This window comes from Vanessa cardui, chromosome 21 (assembly GCF_905220365.1).
Source record: "Vanessa cardui chromosome 21, ilVanCard2.1, whole genome shotgun sequence".
NCBI lineage: Eukaryota > Metazoa > Arthropoda > Insecta > Lepidoptera > Nymphalidae > Vanessa > Vanessa cardui.
This window is the reverse complement of record NC_061143.1, coordinates 2279553-2307010: the sequence shown is the minus strand read 5'-3', so window position 1 is coordinate 2307010 and position 27458 is coordinate 2279553. Positions and strand designations below refer to the sequence as shown.

The following is a 27458-nucleotide window of genomic DNA, read 5'->3' as shown; positions in this document are numbered from 1 at the left end:
GGGTTCATCTGGGTATTTTTATGAGTCACTAAATATGAACTTCTAATTATAATGGTAATAATTAGTAGTTATGTGTTCCGGTCTGTAAGGTTAGCCAGTATATGGTAAGGTAGCTACAGGTCACGGTAGCATGCGAAAGCGATCCCGTGGCGCCCACCGACGGAGAGTCTTTTCCCGAGAGACCTTGGGTATTTGCCCTCATACTCCCCCTCACTTCCTTGTGGTGGAAACGCGTAATACGTTCTTCCAGCGAGACAAATCAAAGGTGACATTACAGGCTCAAGGGACATCTTAGTTACGAAAATTGCTGGTGCATTGATGTAAGGAATTGGTGTTTCACAGCGCCAATGTCTACGGGTTGTGGTGACCCCTTATCCTCAGGTGTTCTATTTGTACGTGCGCCTACTTATTAATTAAAAAAAATTTAAATTATTTGACATTGATACAGATAAAAAAAAATCTTCATCAGCGAAATGACGTCGACGAAATAATCTGTAAATATTTATTTCACATAAATACTTTTTACTAGATCCTTTTTAATGTAACTTGATATAGATAAACGAATGGTACACAAATGCCAGCATTTCAAAAATGGAATTCTAATGGACATAGTCGAATTTGTCACTTAAAATATCATTGGTATTTCAAATTGTAAGCACCTCAGCCGAAATGGTAGGCTCAGCTGCAAAATCGCCTTCAACGTTATTGGCTGTTTGCGATACACTTGGTAATTCTGTTTAGTTCTGTACCCTTAGTTTTATTTGTTGTATTCGTTCTTTTATTTCTTGTTAACTGTGTTAAATGAGTTTTGTACATTAAACGTTTTGTTTAGTATCCTTTGTTCGCTTCCAATAAAACATTGTGTAAATTCGTTTAATATATGTATATAATTAATTAATAAATAACAAAAAGAAAAACCGACTTCAAATAAAACACTATTTTAAAACAAAAAAATGCAGTAAAAAGTAATACAATAATTGCGTATTCAACATATTTTTAGAGTAAGTAAGTAAAATTATTAGACTACTTAAAAGTCGATTTACGGTTATACAGTAGTTATATTTATTGTTATATTTCTTGTATCTTCTTTCTAACTAAAAAAAAATCTTCAAAATCGGTTCAAAAATGGGTACTTCCCCATTACATATACATCGGCGAACAAACATAAAAAAATAAACGGTCGAATTGAGAACACTCCTTTTTTTTAAATTTAAAATTATTAGACGTGAGATGCTATTTAAAAAATTGCCTAGCTATAATAACTATAAAAATAGTTGAAATTATCACCGTACCAGAAGTTGAATACTTAAAAAATTCCATATCAGTCGAGTCTAGATCTCAGCACACCCAGCAGTGCCTAGAATTCCAATTGCAATCGTAAATCGTGGTGACATAAAGTCACCGCCTTAGCGCGATTGCGGGACTTAATAAAATAACACCATTTATAGATACAGCTATATACGAGCTGGACAAAAAACCTAGGCTACATTCACATAAAACTGGTCACCGTGAAATTCTTTAAATTTTTTTACGATTATTTAATTTATTTTAATTGTAAATATTTTATGAAATACTAGCCCCGCTCTAGCGTCGCACGTCTAAAACTGACAGTGTTTCTCTACTATGTTGTGCATGTATACATATAAACGTTTATCTTTGGTTGGTACGTTTAATCAGAAGAGTCGCATGCTACGATATGGTCCAAAAGCGGAAGCATCGTTCTTTAGCAGTGTAGGCAACCAGAAAATAAGGTTTTACAAAGTTTTAATTAATTTAAAAAAAAACTATTGTGTTTTTATTAAAGTGATAGCAGCAGCTAAAAGACCTATGTTATTGTGAATATAATTGCTTTAACGTAGAAAAGATATACTTTATTAGTTAGTTAAAGGACGAAAGGGCGTCGAGTACTGGCCTAAGAGTTTTGACATATTTAATCCGACCCTGTTTAGAAGGTGTGCTATCCGCTTGGGTGACTGGTCAAGAATATCTTAATGGTGTTAAATCCGCCTTCTGTACAATACAGTCGCTTCGAACAAAGTTAAAATAAATAACAAATTGTATGACTTAAAAACAAAGAAGTGATAAATAAAATTTATTTATGATCTTTAAATTGCAGTAATATCTAATAATTCAAATGTATTATTAAAACAATGATGAATGCAATGAGTGTATTAAAACAAATAAGAAATTATTAATTAGGAAATATCTTGATAAATATTAAGGCTTTGAGGACGCAAGTTATTGTATGCGTACAACTATTTGATTAGACATCTACATACATATATACTATAAACTTGTCTGGGGTTTCTTGACTACCATGTACGACTGACCGATGTAGGTCAAGAAATCCCGGATATGAGCGCCAGATCTGGACAGCAAATGTTACTCTTGGCTCAGTAGCACTACGGCATCAAGGAGGTTATATTCAAAAAAAGGTTACACTTGCCCTTTGCCCGTCTCGCAAAGCACGTGAAGACGTTTTTCGTTAATTTTTTTTGTCAGATTTCCGTCTCATGAATAGGCCATTTGACAATGCAAAAAATAAATTGTGAGTTATTGTAATCAGTGTATATTATGAGTTTAAAAACGGTTATTTAGTAACGAAAGTTGAAAATAATACTTAATTTATTCAAAAATCCATAAATAAAAATGCAAATTTTCAAACGTTTGTCACGTGACACAAAACGCTCCTGATTGGCCGGGCTTATGATGAAGTCACTTTCTTGTAAACTTTGCTTTTCTACTATATGTACCACAGATTAAAATACAGGAAAGTGACGTCACCTATCCCCCTGCAGCGCCATATTGTCCAAGTAGCCTTTTTGTGCTCTATTTAAATATGGAATTTTTAATATGATATTTTTCGGCAAATATGTACTAGAAATAAAAAACACAACTTTTACTGGGTTCCTAAACTTCTACTAAATAATATAAAATGGATTTTAAAAACCAGTCAAATAGCCTATTATATGTGTTCATTTCACTATGATAACTCTTATGGGTAGTTTTTTTTTTTTGTATTTGAAAAATAATCGGCATCGTTTTGTTTGATGATAAATTATGATCTTTGGAAGATGATTAAGCGCTATATATTTTAATATCGATACTTTAAGGCTACGTGAATGCGATTTTTTTTCGAAATTTCCGTCGAAAATCATTTCTTAATGAGAGAGACCGCTTTGTTTGGGTGTTGTTAATTATAATATGAGTGTAATTAACTTTCGATCTTATTTTAATAAGTGATGCGTGAAAGCAATTTACAGTTAATGAAGGTAATTAATTGAAGTTCTACACAATTACGTCTTGAATTCCAATACTTGTTGACTGGCGATAATCTAATCACAAAAAACTGGTATGCATATTTAATCACATGTGAAGTGAGTAACTACTGAGATCCTTGAACATTCTTCTTAATATACATTCTAGAACATTCCAAACCGGTGGTAGCTTAAATAGCTAACTTGTAATTGCTGAATGACCATTCCTGATTGTTTGTTGTGAATCCTCGTTCTATTAACAACAACAGCCTGTAAATTCCCACTGCTGGGCTAAAGGCCTCCTCTCCCTTTGAGGAGAGGGTTTGGAACATATTCCACCACGCTGTTCCAATGCGGGTTGGTGGAATACACATGTAGTAGAATTTCTAAGAAAATTGTCACATGCAGGTTTCCTCACGATGTTTTCCTTCACCGCTGAGCACGAGATGAATTATAAAGACAAATTAAGCACATGAATCAGCGGTGCCTGCCTGGGTTTGAACCCGCAATCATTGGTTAAGATGCACGCGTTCTAACCACTTGGCTATCTCGTTCTATTAAATGTTTAAGTAATTTCGAATATGGTATACAAGAATATAGATTTCCAAGCTTGTTTAATGATTTAATTTGTTATCAAATATCAAATCAAGATATACTCTGGCTCTGGTTAGCTATTTGAGCCAGAGTATACCTATCATGATTTTTTTAAACATTCAATAGAACGAGAATTCACAACAAACAATCAGGAATGGTTGAATGAATTCAGAAATTACAATTTAGAAAACGTACATGGCAGTCAACGCTAGCACCCGTGAATTAAATTGTTGGTTCTTTGAGGCCCTCCCAGGATGGGGGCCTTGGGCACCCCTATGGTAAAGATGGTAATGGATATAACACCACAGTCCCTATGGTTGCTAAAGCATTGTTGATTGAAAGAATGATAAAAAAAACATACAGTGCCAATGTCGATACGATGTACTTACCAGTTCGCCAAGTGATGCCATAAAAAACGGTCATAAGAAATACCGCATAATATACTTTTACGACTGACAGCTATAGAAGTCGCATAATTTCGAGCAACATATTTGACGCATACGAGATCCGGTTATGTAACTTTTGTTTTTTTTTACACAAATGCAATATCAGATTTGGAACTCGATTATTTGGCGTTATCGTTTTTTTGCTATACAATTAAGATGCTCTTGATGTTTCAATGTTACCAACATGGAAACATTAAAGTAATATTTAGTAGTAGTATCTTTTAATTATATTAACATTGTTATAGGTCTCGATTGCGGCTCGATCATCAGGCAAATCCTTCGCTGTCTTCTATTTATTTATTACCTGACTGATGTAATCCAATTAGATCCAACTATCTTGGTGGTAGGGCTATGTGCAAGCCCATCTGGGTAGGTACCATCCACTCATCAGTTATTCTACCGCCAAATAACATTACTCAGTATTGTTGTGTTCCGGTTTGAAGGGTGACTGAGCCAGTGTAACTACAGGCACAAGGGACATAACATCTTAGTTCCCAAGGTTGGTGGCCATAGACGATGTAAGGAATAGTTAATATTTCTTACAGCGTCATTGTCTATGGGTGATGGTGACCACTTATCATCAGGTGACCCATATGCTCGTCCGCCAACATGGACCACAAAAATAATAAAAAAAATATATATAAAAAGAATGTTATATCTCAGTGCCTCTAAAGGCTGCTACGTCACAATATCGTTTCCTCTAAAGCGCTCTCAACTCCGACTTGCACGTGACATCATGCATCGACAGTATTAATATTTCTTACAGCGTCATTGTCTATGGGTGATGGTGACCACTTTCCATCAGGTGGCCCATCTGCTCGTCCGCCAACCTATACTGTAAAAAAAAAAAAACTAATCCGACTCGACCATTTTGTATACACTCTTATTGTTTACGTACTTTCTCATACATGTGCAGACATCGACAATTGCTCTCTAAGTTGTACAGAAACCCTAGAGGTATAATCTAACCAATACATAATCAAATTATATAAAATAACGATTGTTTTTATATTTATATGTATTATATTTGTATGTATATTTTGTAGTAATATAACTGTAAGAACCAAATCAATATCTCAAGACAAGGTAGAATTTCATCCAACAAATGTATAATTACTGTTGTGTATAATTACTAGCAGACAAGAGATGAAATATGTACACAAAAATTAAATGACTCTTATCTGACATTGATTTTCAATATTTATCTGAGAGTATTTGTGTTGGTTGAAACATCTTACATAATTTACAAGTACTTCCTAATTATAAATTACATCTCGCTTCGTTATAAATGCATAATGCGTTTAATGAATACCTAAGTTTATAGCACAATAGAAAGCTTCATTATATCAAGAGGACAGAGCGTAGGTTACAATGGGAGTTAGTTTGCAACTATACACAATGACTCAGAGTTTTGTGAAACATTGCGCAGTAATCATTATATAATGTTATTGAAACATCATTAACAACAGACGATAAATTTTCATGTTCTAAATTCAAAAGTAAGTTTTTTGTTTTATTCAGTTCAAAGATTGTACATAAAATACATTTAAGGCTGTATATGTGTATTGTATATGTAAGTTGGGTATATTTTATATTGATTTTTTGTATGTTTGTTCACCGATCGCTATGAAATTTTGATACATGTAAGAGGTCTCTTAATTTTATGTACAATCTGTGATCTGAATAAAAAATAAAAGTCATAAACAAACTGACTTTTGATACATCGAACCTAACACCTGCCTCTGTAATTAATGCGAAATATTTGATTGATAGTTTGTTACTCAAACACGCCAGAAAAGCTGAATGGATCCGAATGACAGATTAAACTATGAAACTCTTTGCTATGAAATATTATAAAAGTTACTTTTTACTTCTAACACTTGAAACTACCCCCACCCTATTCTCCTTACGTGAAAACTAGTAAACAATAAATTTATGAATAAATGTTGCAAACTACTAACATTATTACATTATCCAAAATGAAATTCAAAACTAATCTATTCAAGAAGGCTCTTACAAGCTCTTTTGAATCGTAATTCAACAACTATATTATTTGAAGATACCACAAGTTCGGAAGGTAGATTCTACCGAGAAGAACCGGCAAGAAACTCAGTCTTTTTCAACATTTAACAGGTAATGCTATATATGTATGTTACACCGCAGCCGCGATGACGCCGGACCGTGAGACGGAGGCAGTGCCAGCGATGTAAGTAAACCGCAAACTCCCGCATTTAATAATAAATCAGAAAACATAGTACAGTAAATAAATATTACAAAATTATAGATGTATTCATTCAACATGTAAAACCCTACAATGTATCTAGCAAAAAGTAGTACAACGTATTAGTTTTTATTTAAATTTCACTTCCATCATTCCGATAACAGTTTCTCTGCATTCCAAATTTGATTATTATAACATTTTTAATGAATCCATAATGACATACACTAATTACTAATTTAAATGTGGAACTCGTTTTCAGGTGCTGTGTTTGGAATAGACCGAAATTTCACCCATAAAATTGTGTTTTTAAATTCTAATTTAACAAATCCAAGCATATCCTAATAGATAAAATATTATCAACAAAATCATTTCACTATGGACGAAGACACGCGTCACGTTTCTTAAGTATATTAAGTAATAATTGACAACAATTATAATTATTATCTGCTTAATATAAATTATGACATAACAATAAATTAGCAAATTACAACGATGGTATGTAGTTGATTTTTTTTATTAAAATAAAGATTTAAAATTTACACACATACATAAAATGTCTGTGTATTTCGCAATGATGGGCTAAGGCTTCCTCCTCTTTTGAGGAAAAGATTCGGAGCATATCGATGAGAGCTCAAGATGAATTATAAACAAATATTCAGCACTTCAATCATTGGTTCTTGCCGAGTTTGAACCCGCAATCATCGGTTATAATGCACGCGTTCTAATTACTAGGCCATCTCGATTCATTTAAAATTTAACAATTGATTTTATGTAAATTTAGTCGATTCAAAACACCTCATAACTTCACATCGCCGTACCATCAATATAATCATGAGTATTCCAAACAAAACTACCATAAAATTAATCGAAGCAGTCATATTAATAGAACTTAAGTTACAGAATATCAAATTTCAAGCCGTTTAGAATTAATAATGGCCAATTGTTATAATTATCACAGCTATAACTTGTTTTAAATGTGCTCGATGTTTAAGTACTTAATAAACATGTCCGGATTGACGGGAACTGCTAGTTTTATGAATTTGTTTTACAATTTCTAATGAATTCTATGACGAGATAGAAATTACAGCTGAATAAATTTTAAATTAAATATTATGTTACCGTGATTATGTTCTTTCGTGTGAAATTCTATATTTCTACGTTAATAAACTACAAGTGCAGAGATGGCCCAGTGGTTAGAACGCCTGCATGTTAACCAATGATTTCCGGTTCAAACCCAGGCAAGCACCACACTATATATGAGCTGATGATGATGTGAAGGAAAATATCGTGAGGAAATTCTGCCACATGTGTATTCCACCAACCCGCTTCGGAACAGCGTGGTGGAATATGTTCCAGACCTTCTCCTCAAAGGGAGAGGAGGCCTTTAGCCCAGCAGTGGGAATTTACAGGCTGTTGTTGTTGTTGAAACTTAAACGCCAAGAAAAGACATTACTAATGCCTAACACATGACAACCAACACCCTAAAAGCGAGCAAAGCGGGTGACTACCACTTAGAAATAAAATATACGGTTTGTATATAACCAAATCAAAAGCATATCTCAAACTGGCCGTATAATTGATGTTCGTTTGCAAACATATATACACATATGTTACGGTTAACAAGTTACTGGTATTTACGAGTGCTTGGCATGACCCTTGCAACTCGTACGTAGTACTTTATGTCAACTTAATTGACCAGCGATGCTAGTATCTTCTAACGAAAATCATAGTTTTATAAATCATTACTTTAGATTTAAAATATAAAGAAATAATTTTGAGTCATACTTATGATTAAATCATTAATATTTATTTTTAAATACCAATCGTTTATCTCAATAATGGGAGTTCCACTAGGATCAATTTTAGAGCTTTTTTGTTTGATCTATATATAAATGACCATCCTTTCTGATTTATGAATAAATGATTTTAAATATGCATATTTTATCTTGTTTGATATAAGGTCATAGATCCCAAAGTTTCCTGTTGAAATAATTCTTAGTAATAAACCGGAGTCTAAAAGATGGAAGTGTTTAGTCTCCACCCATGTCTCATAACATAAAGCTATTGATTTTGCACTTGAAGTCTGTGCCTTCGGTGTTGCCATCCCATCGGATTATGAGAGAATGGGAATAGAAATTGAAGTTGAGTCCTTTGAGACATACATACATATGTAATTGTATTTAATGTGGATAAAATTGATAATCCGAAATCTTCTTTCTATCCAATCTAATACGTCGGCCACGTATACATTCAACGTACCGTTAAAAACACTAATTACAAAGATTGAATAATTCATACCAGATTTAAATACTAAGAAAAGGATTTCATGCACGATGTTTAAATTTCATCATTATTATAATCCTAAAATCTTCAATTAAAATAACAATATTAAGTGGTTGAAAAGAGTAAATACTAAGTTTATTCATGTTTCTTCCCATTGGAATCTGTATTCAGAACCGGTGGTTAATTTACATTTGATTTATTATTGGAACAAAAGTACTTAAATAAATAATATGTTGATTTTGAAATAACATACACATATATTTTAACTAAAGCTTCATCTCCATAATGATTACATTATTACACCTACATACACATTTAAAAATGCAATAATCGATTGAGTGCACTTAGTATAAACAATTTTAGTAATATTTCCAGACGTCGAAACTATTCGAAACAGAAAACATGATCTGATGAACTTTAAATATTCGAATCTTTAACACAAATAAATTGGATAAATGATTAACTGAATCCAAAGTGTATCTCATCCAAACCTAACGATTGAATAAATACGTAACTTAAATATAACCTCTATGTCTATTCCCATAAGAGTTATTACTGTTAATTAAGATCTTCAAAATATTACAAGTTCCCACGAGTAGCGTGTTGTGTGAAATAATGAGTTTTGCCACGCAAGGTGAATTTTAATGACCTATATTTAGATTAGAAGACATTAAACCATTAATTTTCTTTGTAATCGTTTTAACTATAACAGGAAATGTTTGAACAGTAGCACGTAGCGATACGAATTGAATATTCTATTTGAATCGGCATGTCATGTTTGTATGTTGTAATCTTTATCTAACTTAAGCTCGTGACCGATCTTAAATATTATGGTAACGTTACAAATGCAATGGGTAAGACAAACTTTAACGTATGTATTAAGAAATATTTTTTTTAGAATTAATAAAGAAAACGATTCGAATTTTGTGACATTAAAATGGACAGAAGAAGCATTTTTAAATAAAAATTCTAAATAAATGCAATGCTTTTACAAATGACAAAATTAAACAATAAAAATACTTTTAAATAAACAGTGTGCATGAAATGAGCATGTTATTTGTGAGCACATTGCTTTGCTGACCAATTAATGCTGAATTATATTTACGATAATAATAATTTCATTACTTATTAATATATGATATATACATTTAAATACATCTATACGTGTGTTCATAATGTATCGACGGACTGTACAATTTGTTATATATGTATCTACATAACATTCAATGCTAATACCACAATGGATGTCGTACTAATTAATTGTCAAAAATCACCAGGAGTTCGAACACATACTAAAAGCCTAAGAAAAGTTCCTAAAGAAGAATCATCATCTTATATTAACAAAACATTACACAAACGATTTTTTTTTCTTTTTTTTATATCCACCTGGAGGCGATCATAATTAACTATAAAATCTTTAGTTTTAATATAATGTACAGAACAAAAAGGTTTATTATGGAGATGAGACTGTTACAAAGGATCATATTATAACGTGTTTCTCATTAACATTATTGATGCAAAATTTAAGTAGAGTCATACATTTATCAACAATATATATAATATTATATCAAATTTAAATCAACTAATACGTACTCAATAAATAAATTTACGTGACATAAAAGCTTTTAAAAACAAACAACCGAGAGCTAAAATAATAGATGCACTTTGAAGTGAAAAATAACATTTGGTTTTTATAAATTAATTCTTTTTTATAGTATAGGTAGACAAACGGGTTGAGTGGCTTATGATAAATTGTCAATACCGCCCTAAGCATTGTCGCAATGGACTGTTTCTTACTTGTAAGGTCTAAGATATTATATCCGTTGTGCTTGCTACACTGGCTCACTAAGCCTTTAAACTGGAACACGACAATACTAAGTATTGCTGTTTAAAATTATAAAATAAAATTAATTAACATATTAAAATGCTACTATTTATGTCTGTGATATATTTTTATTATTTATTCCAAAAAAGAGTAATGGAACCCGAATCAAAATTAATTATGTACAGAACATATAAGCGAACAAAGAAACAGACGTACTAAATAGAATTATATTTAAAATTAAATTTAAAAATGCTTGACCCAAAATCGTAATATTAACCTATAAATTTAAAACGACAGCTATTTAGTCAACGTAGCCTTAATCCCAAAGACTCTCAAAACAATACGTCTATTACCAGATTAGTTCAAAACAAATTGTAACTGTCATATAATACCGTATGTCATATCTACAACGACAAGACATATCCGAAAAGAATGCTTTAAGCCTTATCTCAGAAGCTTTCTAACTTGTTATGACGTGAATATCCGATAGCTTCAAAGCTCTGGTAACGATACGTCTGACCCAGAAAAGTAAACGCATTCATTTAGAAACTTATCTCATAAACGTTGATGCTAGCACGCCCACTGGCATGCCACTTGAAAGTAAAGGTAAAATGTTCGTTTTATTTGGTATGTCTTTCTTGTAGGTCTAGAGGATAAACAGATCCTGAGATCCGGGATGCAAAGAACTGGGCGGCAAAAATAGAATTTTGCTATCAGAATCGAAATATACTTTATTCAATTAGGCTTTTACAAGCACTTTTAAATCGTCATTTAACAACTATTTTAAGTGAAGCTACCACCAGTTCGGAAAGTAAGTTCTACCGAGAAGAACAGGCAAAAAAATCAGTAGTTTAATAACATTCTTCTAGTGAAATCTACGTATTTTTATGAAATGGCAAGATTGACAAGCAAATAGGCTTACCTGATAGTCTGAAAGTAGGTTAGTCTGAACCATCAATAGACAATATGGCTGTAAGAAATATTAACAATTCAATCAACCTTAGGACCTAAGATGTTCTCTCCTTGATGTCAGTAAAACTGACATTGCCTCTATTCATATTACCATCCTATAAGATTGCGAGAAGCTTGAGAGTAAGCACCTGTGTTTGCACGAACACTTGAGCTTTATAGTATTGCCCGCGCGGTTGGCCATTCTATGTTCAAAATGAGACCACTATCATCGTTTGGTAAATAGTAAAACATTACTAAGACAACAATCGACAAAAAACCGTTAGGATATGTTACTAAACATATGTAGATACGTTATGAAAAAATAAATATTTTATTTGTAAGTTATTGTTCTACAACAACTTGACTCTACTGTCATTTACTGTTGGAAGAAAGTTTAGTTTTAAGTACTTTCATCTAAAATCTATATTCTATATGAGCTTCACACTTGGTTATTGTTTTTTAAAATACTTGGATTAAAATAATTGATCCTTATCAACAACTACTTTTTACAATAATTAATTATTACTTGATCATAGATTTAGCAACTTTATTTATTCTATATCATCGTAATGATATATATTTTTTGTATTTGAAAACATTTTTTTTTATTTGATTAAAAAGTTTGCATTTTTTTTAGTTTTAAACCCATAATCTTCAATACAGATCTTCTATCAACTAGGACATCTTAGCTCTTTGACCTAATGCTGTATAATATGAATAAATATTTAAATAATCCGCCTTAAGTGCTTCACCTGTTTATAAATTCATTAAGCAACCGACACACAGAGAGAGCTCTATTAAATATCTTAACGAGATAAGCGTGAAAATTCTAATCGGAGTTATATCTGTCGCTTATCTGGTAAAAGATTTCCACGCTCATATGAACTTGTTTTTAGAAAATTAATTGCAAAACTCGATGTGAAATCATGATCCGTATAAATCATTCAGACTGCGTTAACGCTTAATTATGTGACCGAACGCGTTTAATTCAATATATGTTTATTAAGATCGTGCTAAAGTGTCATGTTAGTCAAATGAAGAGTTAGTTTCGAATCATGATATTCCAGTCGAATCGAGTTGAGAAATTCCCAGGAACAGGAGTGGTACTTTTCTATTCCCAGGGCAGGTGATACCTGGTTGCAATTTTACAGTACTGTACTTGGAATTTGGAGGTGATACTTGGTAGCTTAGATTAAGTTTAAGCATATTTTACCGCATTACAGCAATTTTTTTTATGGCATAGGTGGCAAACTATCAGGTGCCTCATCTGATGGAAAGTGACCACCACCGCCCAGGGCCATCTGCAACACCAGGGAGCTTGCAGGTGCGTTGCCGGCCTTTAAGAAAGGAGTATGCTCTTTTCTTGAAGGTTCCCATGTATCGGTTCGGAAAAACCGCCGGCGAAAGTTTTTGTGTTTCAATTTGCAAACAAATAACAGACCCGACATTTTATTTCTTACGGTTAAGGATATTGGCAAGGTGAGGTATAGTTAATTTGTTGGTGTCAGCATCTATGTGGTAACCACTTACCATCTTATGGTCCATTAGGCAGACTGCCTTCCTATTTTATATTTTTTTTAGAAAAGGGTAAAATATAAAAGGAGTGTAAAATAGCAATGCTACCGTGCTTGGAAAAACTTATATATTGAGCCTCATGTTGCCAGACTCCTGGCAGATTGCCATCCCGTCACAGTATAAATTAAAGAGCAGCTGTTTTGCAAATATAATTAAAATGCGATTTCAAATTAAAATGAGACGGCGTCACTCCATTCCTCGAATTATTTATAATATTTTTTTATCTAAAACGTACAGATAGTTATCTTTTAATAAATGAGAACGTCTGTCTGAATGTCTGTTTGTTACGCTTTTACGGCTAAACCACTGAAAAACTTTATTTTTTTTAACACGTAATACTTTGGACCCCTACACAAAACATAGGTTTACCAGATCTGTATCTTGATTATTTTCATTGATTTGTTTTTTATCTGAAAACATGCATATTTTTATAACCAAGTAGCATCAAAATCATGAAAAATATTAACGATATGGAACATTCCAACATCAAAGACTATATAAAAACAGATATTCAAAAAAACGTTGAACACTCAGAAAACTTATTATTAGTCAAAATAAATAACAATATATTCCTTTATTTACGACTTTCACCACTCACAAATTCTCATTAATTATTTAAGATTAATAATGCACATTATCTCTAATGCTATGTAGCATTACTAACGAAAAAAACAAAAGCAAAGTAATATAAAATAACTAGTTATTATCCGACAATTCTCGTGTTGAAGAGTTCATCAAATGTTAGGTATAAAAAATAACCTGTCTTTATGAGATTACATTTGTTTAACCAAACGCTCGCTAAACAATATTTTTGTTTACTAAATTTAGGTTTCCAAAATGCATCCACGATAACGCTTCTGAAAAGTCTAAATGGCAAGCGTTCATCGCTATCATTACGTTGTATAAAACAATGTCGCTTACCGCTGTCTGTTCCTATGTACGCTTACATCTTTAAATTTACTCAACTTAAAAGATAGATTCATTCAATAGGAAGTTATATGTATAATACATGCACAATATAATAGAGAAACACAGATTATTTTAGAAGTTTATAAAGTGATATTGTAAATAATAAATATAATACTACTACTACTCACTTGCCCTACCAGGCTTTATGCTAGCCCGTCTGGGTAGGTACCACCCACTCATCAGTTATTCTTCCGCCAAATAACGGTTGTGTTGTGTTCAGGTCTGAAGGGTGAGCGAGCCAGTGTAACTACAGGCACAAGGGACATAACATCTTAGTTCCCAAGGTTGGTGGCACATTGACGATGTAAAGAATAGTTAATATTTCTTACAGCGTCATTGTCTATGGGTGATGTTGACCACTTACCATCAGGTGGCCCATATGCTCGTCTGCCAACCTATACCATAAAAAAATCACTACAATGCTATTGTAGCGTATTGTACGTTGCGTGTATTGATACGTCAATAATTTATCCATGGTATGATTTTGACGTATGACGTATTTCCCTTCTCGTGTGGGCCGTGGTAACGTGTGCAATGTGAGTGCGCTTCGAAATTAATTAGTGTAACGGACTATTATCCTTCTCCTATAACATCACCCTTCCCCTGGCGTCTTCGAGTGTGTGAAGACCAAGGGAGCGCTCCTAAGAAGATAAAAGTGTCTTCAAAACCAAGAGTCCAGAATTTGAGGTAAAAACTCCCCTTCTTAATCAAATAAAATATACATTCCACTTATCCCTCTCGTGTACAGCTATACTAATTGAACATAATTAAAATCGAAATAATATTTATTCAAGTGAGGTCATAACTTTTGTATCGACTCACCATTCACATATATAAACTAATTAAACAAAATTTATAAATAACCGAAATGGCTTAGTGGATAGTTTTTAACTGGAGATCGCGGGTTTATATTCATCCCGTGATGAAAGTAAGAAATCTGTCACTTTATATTCCATCACTCTAAAATGATGAGATGATCTGATCTTCTAGATATAACTAGATATTGTAACCACAAACCGCATTGTGGGAAAATATTCATAACTAACGTTAAGAAATATCTTGTTAGAAAAAATAATTTGATTATTATTATTTAACAAAAAATGTATTTGAACTCAGAAAATCAAAATGCAAAAAAAAGAAAAGAATAGCTTTAATTAAATATTGAATCACTTAATTATTTAAATAAATTCAAACAATATATGTTATAGATAGAAATACAAAATAAATAATTAAGCCTACAAAGGAAATATTATATTAAGATATACATATGTATATTAACATTTACTTAATGTGTTTTAGAAAATGGTGTTATCTATCAATTTAAATACGAATAGAACACGCCGCCAGTCATTTAAATATTTTCCAATATGAGGCTGACCTCTGTAGTGCTCGTTTATAAATTTTTCTTTCACAACGTATACAGTGATCGTAAATTTATTATATAGACTGTCAAGTATAAGTTGGCGTTCCTGTGGCAGCACCTGCTACACCCGTTGTCTTGCCACTTTTTTGTTTATTTTACCAATATCTCCCTAGAAAATAATTCTCTACGTCTCATTTTTAATAGATTTTGGGTAATTTTTCTTAATAAGGGTAAATAAAACAAATAAGATATAAATGAACAAAAAGAATAAGTACATGTTTTTGCCACACGCCAACTTACACTTGACGCGCTATATTAGGGTGTGTGACAGCTACGCTTGTCATTCGCCAAACGTCATATTACTTTACTAGTGTGTGTACTTAGACCAATCAACAACAGCCTCTAAATTTCCCACTGCTGAGCCTCCACTCCCTTTGAGGAGAAGGTTTGGAACATACTCCAACACGTCGTTCCAATGCGGGTTGGTGGAATACACATGTGGTAAAATTTCTATGAAATTAGACACATGCAGGTTTTCCTTCACCGCTGAGCAGATAAATTATAAACACAAATTAAGCACATTAATATTCAGTGGTGCTCGCCTGGATTTGAACCCACAATCATCGGTTAAGATGCACGCGTTCTAACCCCTGGACCATCTCGGCTTAGATCAATCGTTGGCGACTATATTTTCGACGTATTCTCAGCTTTGATAGTCTAGACATATAAATGATCAAAGCGAATTTAAATAGGTGTTTTTTTTTATACGTAATTAGCATTTTATTTAAGAAGACGTTACTTGAAAATTACTGTAGTCGTGGTTATGGCACCTGTCAAGAGTCTGATAAATTGTTCTTAAATTAAGTAGACGCATGTCAAACGCCTAATATATCTATTAATATAAGCAAAACAAGTGAAAGATCGTCGGATTTTGCACTCGATTCGACACTTATAATATTTTTTTATTCAGTTTTCAAACTTATTTAATAAATTTTTCACTTACTAAAATAAAATTTTACTAGCAACTTATCACGGCCTAACACAATTGATATAACAGTTTGACGCGAGATTTGAGTACTCGTATTTAAGTAATTTGAAAATCTAAAAATCAAAATCAAAATAAACTTTATTCAAGTAGACTTTTACAAGCACTTTTGAATCGTCATTTTACAATTAAGTGTAGCTATCACCGGTTCGGAAAGTAGATTCTACCGAGAAAAACCATCAAGAAACTCAGTAGATACTCCTTTTTAACATTCAATAAATAAAATTTTAACAAAAAGAAAAACCGACTTCAAACAAAACACTATTTTAAAACAAATGAATATGCACGAAAAAGTAATAAAAATAATTGCGTATTCAACATATTTTTTAGAGTCTTCCTAAGTTAAATGAAATGAAAAATATTAGACTACTTAAAAGTCGATTAACGATTATATCATGTAATTATAGTTATTGGTATATTTGGAGCCGGTGTCAGCCACGGTGCCCTTGCCCCAACAATCAAAAGAAAGAAGCGATACGAGCCCCTTGATTGATCCAGTATATTATTGTGTTAAAGGTAATTTGTAAAAAACATATTTGTTAAAGTATTCTCGTATTGTTTTTTGATAGATATACTGTAGGGTTTTATTGGCTGACACCGACTCCAAATATAACAATAATTATAACTACATGATATAATCGTTAATCGACTTTTAAGTAGTCTAATATTTTTCATTTCATTTAACTTAGGAAGACTCTAAAAAATATGTTGAATACGCAATTATTTTTATTACTTTTTCGTGCATATTCATTTGTTTTAAAATAGTGTTTTGTTTGAAGTCGGTTTTTCTTTTTGTTAAAATTTTATTTATTTTTTGATTTTAAGTGAAGCTGATGTTGACTAACTATTTTTTTTAATACGGATAGATTAAGCGTTCCGTTTATATGAGTCAGAAACTACTTCGAGGACAATTTCAAAGGAAACTTGCGAATAAAGCAAAAATAGACTTTCGAAAATGCGGATTTAATACGTCACGCGGCGTAAACTACAAGGATCCCTCGAAAGAGCTGTAATCGAACTCAGCAAAAAAACTTTGAAAAAGACCAACTATATTTCGTACATCATATGACATCACATCACATACACAAAATTTGATTAAAGATAGTAAGAAATTCTGCCCCATATCGCACCCTAACTGCGAGCCGTATAGGAGTTCCATCACTACATAGTATAAAACAAAGTCGCTTTCTCTGTCCCTATATCTTTAAATCTACGCAACGGATTTTGATGCGGTTTTTTTTAAAAGATAGTGTGATTCAAGGGGAAGGTTTGTGTATATAATACATGAACAATATAGTAAAGAAACACTGATAATTTTAGAAGTTTGCGATGTGATGTCGTATATAAACAAATTCTGTAGTATATTTAGTATCAGTATTGCACTCGTGCGAAGCCGGGGTGGGTAGCTAGTTGATTATAATATTCGACTTTGATAATTACATAAACATAACCACATTACGGAAGGTGACTCAAATATCCAAATAACCTATAAATAAAAGATTCGACCGAGTATCGCTAACGTGCTCCTCAGAATTGTTCCGTTCCCTTCCGTTCCGTTACTTTGTCATGGATCCTGTGCTCAGAACCTTACCAAACTTTCACCAAATTACCCTTGAAGTATATATTTTATAATAAAAAAAGAATTATCAAAATTGGTTAACGTGATTTTCAGTTATTCAACTATTTGTCGCGCATACACGTAATGCAAATTTAAGACTTATGTCGTTTTCACATGGATACCATCATCGGAAAAAAAAATAAAAAAAATGGGACCCCACGGGAAGCACTACCTTTCAAACAAAAAAAAAATTATCAAAATCGGTCCACCCAGTGAAAAGTTATGAGGTAACAAACATAAAAAAAAAAAAAAAAAAAAAAAAAAAAAAAAAAAAAAAAAAAAATACAGACGAATTGATAACCTCCTCCTTTTGGAAGTCGGTTGAAAAATACAAAGTCAAGTTAGTTAAACTCAGATCAAATTTTTAATCGAATTTATCTACACACGTAAATCTCGCGTCAAACTTTCATTCAAGGCCCGCGTAGTACGACTATGTTTGCATTATAACCTGCATGGGTCGCACGAAAACTTTTCACTGTCTGTCCAGTAATCCAAATTGGAGCATCAGATGGAATAAGTTGGAAACCTCTTTAAAAGCATAAAATTTAGCCCAGCAATGGGACAATCAAATATTGTTGGCACTAATTGTTCATGAAACCGCAAAAAAACCATTGCATAGTTTAAAAGATTTAAGAATACAGACGACGGAAAGCGGCTACGTTTTATAGATTGTAGAGATGGAACAATTGATGGAAATAAATAACTATTTCAAGACGTCTATTAACTTTTTTTAGAAGATAATTCAATATTATATTTGTAAAAGAAAAACAAACTTCCTCAACTCGAACAAAATCAAAGAAGTGAACTCGTGAGAAGCTGGCACTTTATCTCGCGTACTCCACCCACTCAGAGAAAAGATACAAAGTTTTTCTAGTACATAAATTTATAGAAAAAAATATAAAAATTTCATCGTCGTGAAACTTTTGATATTTTTATTTATCTGTATCTCTGTAAGAATTATTAGCTATATTTTTTGGAACGCAGTTCTTTTTTTTGGATTACAGTGGATTGAAATAGCTGATACCGTCACATAACAAAAACCGTTGAGTCTCTATCAAGCGAACTTTGCCCCTCTTTTTCTATTTTTATTACAAACTTTCTTTGTTTTTAACTAACTCAAGACTTACAATAATAGTTGTATTTCTTGTCATTTAATAATTCTCTCACATTGTCGATTTCATTGTGTCTCTTATTTAATTTTATTTATGTTTTGAATATATATTGTGCAATATGATAGTGCATGGTAAGACTACCTATAAGTAGTAGAACTTTTTTCAAGATCATTATGGAATGCATTTTTTTCTACTGTTGGTTGTCTTAATGAAAATAAAAGTAAAATAAAGAAAAAGCGATGTTTCAACAGAATGTTTCACGACGCTTCTCGTTTATTATTTTATAATACAGGAGAACGAACAAATGGCCAACCTGTTGGGAAGTGTTCACCAGTGCCCATATACATTGGCTCTACAAAAAATATTGACCATTCCTTAAAACACCAATTCTCCACCAACATTAGGAATTATGGCCACTGTCACCTGTCAGTGATTCAAACTAGCCACACAACAATGCTGTTTGGCGGTAGAAAACGTGATGGGTGAAGGCAAAATAAAATGGTTAATAATCCAGAAAACCTACATATTATCATTTTTGTACCATCCTGTATATACGTGTCACATTTTTTTTTTCATATTTGCGGCGAAACACAAATGATCACTCAACATGAATAAACAGTATTTGTAATACGATATATTGTATAGGTTTTAGTATAATTAACATATTTCGCTTTTAAAATTTCATGGAATTTAAATATTTTTACAATAACTGACGTTCACAATAATTATAAATCTATATAGGAAACTAGTTAGACAGCATCCCGGCCACGTCTGTCCTTTATTCGCGCTAATCGCAGAATCAACTCGACCTATTTTGTATTGGACTTAACTTATAAACAGATCTCTTGTTTGTTTTTTAAATAAATAACATCAGTTCTTAAGGGTCACTAAATGGTGTACGTTTTGTAAAATGTTATTAATTAACTTTATTACTTAATTATATATAACTAGCGACCCGCCCCGGCTTCAAATGGGTGCAATATTACTAAATATAGTACAGAATGTCTTACAACGTTCACAGCTTTTTTGTCTTTAGACAATACATACCACTATGTTCCCGCGTTTTGAATCTGTAATATCTTCGCAAATATTAATGAAATTAAAAAATATTCAGAAACAAAGTTCTTGGTGGACCAACTGATGGTAAGTGGTCACCAGAGCTCAGAGACATTTACAAATAAAAACCATACCTTTCATCACCAATGCGCCACCAATCTTGGACACCAAGGAGTAAGGTGTTATGACCCTTGTCCCTTGCTGTTTTATATGGTAGATTTATATTATAGAATACGTTGGTAGTCATGATATTATTCTCGGTCTGTTTTTTTATGGTACAGGTTGGCGGACGAGTATATGGGCCACCTGATGGTAAGTCGTCACCATCACCCGCAGACAATGATGCTGTATTAAGAAATATTAATTATTCCTTACATCGTCAATGTGCCACCAACCTTGCGAACTAAAATGTTATGTCCCTTGTACCTGTAGTTTGACTGGCTCACTCTGTTATGGATCGTTTATAATATATAATGAAGTAAGAAAGAAAAACATTTTTTTAACGTGATGAAATCGTAAAAAGTCCTGCTTATCTTCTCCCGACGTTTTTCTCGTCTGATTTGTTTGATTTCGAACTGGTGGTAGATTTTTGGAATTAATATTTTTGGTTCGATCTTGACCCCATGGGCTGAGTTCATCCCCACTCCTAGTACGAACTATAAGCTTACTTAAAGGGGTAAATAGGAATATCATTTTTTTTTTAAATATGAAATTGCTGCTATTCCTTTAAAACAATCATATAAAAGTTTCAATCGAACATTCTATAAAACATAGCTTTTAATATCTTCATTTTTTTTTGAGAATAGAGACATGATCCAAAATAAAATTTAAAGCAATAATCTGATCAAGTATTTGTTGTCCTGATGTCTAAAGATATTAATTAAAGGTAATAATAATAAAAGGTATTTAGAACAGACCATTTGCCTTGAATCAGATGTTGTACGACCATTTAAGCTTGACCCTTGCACAGAATGCGATCTCGATCAACATATGTAGGTATGACAAAATCCTAGATTAAACAAGCGTATACGAAAATCTAACAACTTGTTATTTATTTAATCTGTGTAAGATTGTTTTATGACGTCATTCATCTATAACTAAACACCTTTTCTGACAAAGAACATTTAAAAAAGCATGAGGGATCCAATTAAAACAAATCCATCTAAAAATACAATAAGGCTTTTGTGATCTTTTCAATTATTTCCAAACTAGCTTCCTCATGGAATTTGAATATATTTTGATTGACTTAAAATATTACATTGATCTTTTATTAATACCACACACCAAGTGTATCATTTCTTAACTCTCCTCTCGTCATATTTTTATTTTAATAAATGTTGGACTTTGTTTCACCCCATTAAGGGGGAATTTTCAAATTTCCTTCCTTAATGGGTGTCTAATCAGTTAAACGAATGTACTCGCCAAATTTTATGGCTCTTATTTTAAAAGTTCTCTCTTGGCGACGATGAGTCAGTTAGTCAGGACACATTATTACTACATCCAAAAGAACATATTCAATTGAAATTAATGTTACTTTAATTAAATAGCAAGTAATTTTACAAGATTATATTTTGTGTAAAAGAACAACCGGTTCGGAATGTAGACTCTACCGAAAATAACCGGCAGAAATCTCAATACGAACTTCTTTATCCCGCCAATTAAATAACTTAGAAGTTATGTTAATTAAATACAATTAAATTTATATGTCCTGCGTTCAAATCAACACATACTAGATCCAATTTTACGTCCTGTATACTTACAACATTGTATAGATTATTATACCGTAACATAAGTAAGTTGGACTAGAAAATATATTGAAATTAGATTCAACTATCAGTAATCTGACACCACATCATAAAAAATCTATAATTTTATTAAATGTCTAACATTAAATCATAACAAAGTAAATTATTTATAATCTTCTGTATATCATTTTGTGCATAGTTAAATACATTTGAACATACTAAGAGCTATGTATGAAAGCTATATAATATTGGTTTGAAATGAAGTGACAATTTCTAAGAATCAATATCAATTCCTTGTGTATATACATATACATTATAAACTGGTTTATAAATACTTTAAATTGGATGAATCTCTCTTTCTTTTTTTTTATTAAATCTAATAGTACTTACCATTATTTATATATTATGTTAAGATGATAAAATTGTATGTACTCGTTCATAAGACAAATATCAAATGGACTTTTATAAGTAATAACTTTTTTTTTATAATTACGTTAGTTATTTAATTAAATGATAATCATTGAATGCAATTAAGATCGTGTTTGTTAAAGCTACAATGTTATAATTAACAAAACAAATACTTTCATATTCTAAATCAAGTTAAATTATTCTCATACCTCCACACATACGCAACTTGTTCAAATAAACTGGAATTCATCAGTGTCTCGAACAGTAGCAGTTTAATGGACATAACAAACTAAGTCGCCATCGGTGCACGTCAAAGTAATGATAATATAAAACTCACCTATTCCCCGCACCCCTTTTTCCTTACAGATTTCACGTAGAAAATGTTTTTCCACATTTTCATATTAAATATTTTCCCATGACACACTTATGTATAACCATTGCACTACACTATATTCATCACTTAACTCATGAACGGAACACGCTGTATCGTTTCAAAATCACTTGATTAATCCTTGTTCGATGTCACATTCGATATATTTAGTATATTTGAATGATATTTGACGCGTGAAGTTATAAAGGGTCTCAATAAAGCGTTTGATGACCCTAAAAGTTGCTTTACAACTGAGTGTTGAATGCAAAACTTAGTTTCTCCTGCGCGAGCGCTGTCGGTATGCGTATTTGTCTGTGTGCGTGTGTCTCTACACGGCAGCACACAGACGTAACGACGCAGGCTGCACGGTTTTTGTCGATGTCCACGGGGCAAGTAACCTCAGTACAGATGCGTTGTAACTTGGTAATTCGTAACGAATATTTTTGATTCACTGAATTTGGAAGGGAATTTTATACAGCAATAATGCTTTAACTATTACGCTTTATCAAATATTTTAGCCTTTCATTGTACGAATGCTGCAATTTTAGAATTAATAATCATTATTCTTAGAGTGAAAAGTGAAAACTTAATTTACTTTAAAAATAAAAGCATCATTGATAAAAAAAAAAATATTTTTAAAAGTTACAACACAATTACTCTCAAGCAAAGTTTTTCTGAAAGCTGCTGGTCGATGTCCCGCTAGCGAGACTCAAGCTCCGCTTCTCCGTCCCTTTCGCACACGCTCCCCAACAAACATCTGAGGAAGACAACCTTACCCGTCTCTACTTCGTATGAATTTGCAGAACTTGACGTGGCTTTACTGTGGAATTATTAAAGATCAAAATTACGGTCGTGTAGGTAAAAACCAGCCCATTTCGAGAGGTTCTCAAAACTGGAAGTTGTTTTATAGAAAAATGTACACTTTTAGTGGTCGGATAAAAGATGTTACCGTATCGTTCGTTACATATGAATAGTAGGCTTGACGTATAACTGGACTAGTACACTTCTGTCGCGTCTATAAACAAGTTAATTGATTATTAAGATTTAAAGCTTTTGATTTTATTATATTTAAAAAGTAAGAAATCGGAATTTAATTCATTTTAAGGTATACTTCCACAAATATATTATTGATAAAATTGCATATTAAATACTAGAGATATCGCTTATGATTCGAAGCGCTTTTTTAATTAAAAGTAAAAGTTTAACAACTTTTATTGATAATTATTTAATATTTAAACTATAAAGACTAATTTTATAATAACTAATACTCAATGAACATTAATTATGAAACTTAGATTGAAGATATATTGTGGTGTAGTGATAACAAAACGCTATAGAGACCGCTAGACAAAGCTAATACAAGTGCGTCAGTAGTAGTAGTTTTATAGTAATAGTATTAGTAGTTTAAATATAGTGTGTTTACAGAAAGACTGTCTATTTCCTCACACAGGAAAGTAATCGGTAGCAAAACATTCCGTACTGATCTAACATTTTAAAGTAAACATCTTAGCGCTTGGTACTCAGGGCTAACTAAGACTTCCAAGCGTAACGCTTTAAGTGTCAGATGACGTCATCATAAGACGTATTTTTAACTTAACTCAGTATTCCAACCGTGCAAATATCCGACAAATATCCTTTACAAAAGCATTTTCTTTATTATATAGAGTAGCGAACAAGCAAATGGCCCACCTGATGGCAAGTGGTCATCACCACCGACAGGCAATGGCGCTCTAAGACATATATGTACCATTCCTTACATCACCAATGCGCTACTGACTATAAACACTAAGATATTATGTCCCTTGAGCCTGTAGTTACACTGGCTCGCACACCCTTTAAACTAAAACACAACAATACTGTGTGTGTAAGGTGCTACCCGGGCGGGTTTACACAAAGCCCTACCACTAAGTATATTGTAACATCCAAGTGATCATTCCAAACGTGTCGCGTTATATAATAACACTACTGACGAATATGAGGGTGTCCCACGGAAAGGCTGTAATTTGTTAAACTGATGATTTAAACAAAAAATATCTAACTGTTTTGAGTTTTTATTTACATTTAACGAGATATTTTATTCCGATTATATCTCTTACAGATATTATCTGTGTAAAAAATACGTTTACATAATTTTATAATGTCAAGTTTGACATTTCAAAATGAAATTTTGATCATTATATAATTACTAATAACATGTAGTTTTGAAAAAGATTTTACATATCAATAAAATATATTGAATTAATGGAATAGGTTAGGAAATAAAATAGTTTTATATGTAAATATTTAACAGAAATTAGCTATAAATTAATTACACATATTTTTATTGTTACATATAGCTGTTTCATGCGATGAATAGTTGAAATTATTATGCAAATATCACAGCGTCTCTGATTTCATTTACAAATAACATAATTTCTGAGTACCTACAAGCTACTTTCGATGAATAATAAAATTCTAAAGGGACATTCCTGAGTCGCTCCGTCCCTTTCCATGTAATGATCAACGCTTAGGTTAGAGAAAGATAGATGCCGGAGGAAGTACACTCTTATCGTTCATTCCACGAATAACTTTCCCATAGATTGTGATGTTGTATGGGTTGTACCACAGAACAGGAAATAGACTAAAATTGACAAATACACAAATTATAGCAAGGAATATGTTATAATTTTATATGTAGAACTTTTTAATGTAAGTGAAACTTTTTACGCGCGCTAAGAGTAAAGCTTCAAGGTCATATTTAAGTAAAAGTTTTCCGTGCCGTGAACTTACGAAGACATTGTTTTATTATTAAATTTCTTATTTAGTAAAAAAACTTCAACGGGGACAAGATCGAAAATCAAAATATTTACTAATTTCCGCCTGTAGCTTCCCCTGTCAGAATTATGTTGGGTTGTTTTCTGTACCACTGATAACATAAATGCAAAATTTTACTGTAATCGGTTGAGTAACTAAACATATGAAAGGCTGACAAACAAATTTACGTCCACATTTATAATATTAGTTAGTTCTTATAATAATAAAAACATACGACATTTTTTTAATAAAAACATCTATACAAAAACATCAACAGCCTGCAAATTTCCTACTGCTGGGCTAAAGCCTCCTCTCCCTTCAGAAGGTTTGAAACATATTCCACCGCACTGTGCCAACACCACAGTTTCCTCGCTATGTTTTCACCGCCGACCATGAATTATAAACACTAATTAAGCACATGAATCAGTGGTGCTTGCCTGGGTTTGAACCCGCAATCATCGGTTAAGATCGTTCTAACCACTGGGTCATGTCGGCTCTTATAAAAAAAAAATAAAAAAAATCTTGCTTACAAAATGTTTTAAGCTGATACCAAATCTAGAACCGCTCGTGTTCTAAGTATAATACGATTGGAATGCAAAAAGTGTGTCGAGCTCATCTCTGCCTGCGGTATTGTAGTTATTTCTAAACAATTCTATTTTTAACCGCCCTTTATATGTAATAAAGTCTATAAAGTAATTTTTAATGGACTATAAATATAGTATATCTTGAATGACTTATAAAATAACATTATCGTGTAGTTCAAGAATTTATTACTCATCGAATTTTCTAAACCTATCAAAGATTGATAGGTTTAGAAAATTCGATACTTTATTACGTCTTCAAGATGTTGGAGGCAAAAGAAACACAGAAACATATGAAAACGCACACCGATGTTTGTAAAAAATTGTCTTGCTTGATAGGTCAAAAAGTAGGGCAGAAAAAATGGATTTTATCTTAAATATATATAATGTTACTAAGCCTACAGATTCTAGGCTAGTCTTCCAAGGGGTTCAAGCTTGTTTATAACAAATTTCATCAAATTGGGTCCAATAGTTTGTCTGTGACAGACAGACTCTCTTTCACATTTATTATTCTAAATCTTTATTCATATAAAGATTTAGAAACTTGTGAAAACAATTCCTGTGCAGTATAAATAGTACATTCTAGTTTTTAATTTAGTAGAATAAAAAAACAGGAACTAAATAATAATGATAATATTGATAATTAAGAAAATATAAATCAAATCTAATTTCTATTGTATTTTTATTTAAGTAGACAATTACTATTGAATAATCTAATAATACTGTTCGGAATTATTTTAAAACTTTAAATATTATCAAGAATATTTAAAGTGCCATTTAAATATCTACTTAGTGGTAGGGCTTTGTGCAAACCTGCCTGGGCAGGTACCACCCACTCATCAGATATTCTGCCGCCAAACAACAGTACGTAGTATTGTTGTGTTCCAGTACGCAGTTTGGTTTGAAGGGTGAGTGAGCCAGTGGAACTACAGGCACAAGGGACACATCGTCTTAGTTCCCAAGGTTGTTGGCACATTGACGATGTAAGGAATAGTTAATATTTCTTACTGCATCATTGTCTATGGGTGATGGTGACCACTTTCCATCAGGTAGCCCATATGCTCGCCCATAGCTCTGCTATGGGCGAATTGCGTAATTTTTCTGTAACATAAAATTAAAAAAAAACATTAACTTAACCTTAATGAAAAGTTCGTTTGTAGTCTTTATAACGTTGAAATCGTTTCGTCTGTTAATCAGTTTCATAGGAATTATTTAAGCTTTATTGACCACTTATCGCTAAGTTTAA

The 27458-nt window shown here is 32.2% G+C and overlaps 1 protein-coding gene across 1 annotated transcript in view; it reads right to left on the bottom strand.

The window, feature by feature from the left end:
• The window catches only part of LOC124538933 (F-box/LRR-repeat protein 7), a 62828-nt gene extending 39696 nt beyond the window's left edge, over nt 1–23132 (bottom strand). The window contains exon 1 of the mRNA XM_047116205.1: nt 22806–23132. The gene's annotated coding sequence lies outside the window, so the exon portion shown is untranslated. The remainder of the gene's footprint in view (nt 1–22805) is intronic.
• Nucleotides 23133–27458: the final 4326 nt, after the last annotated feature.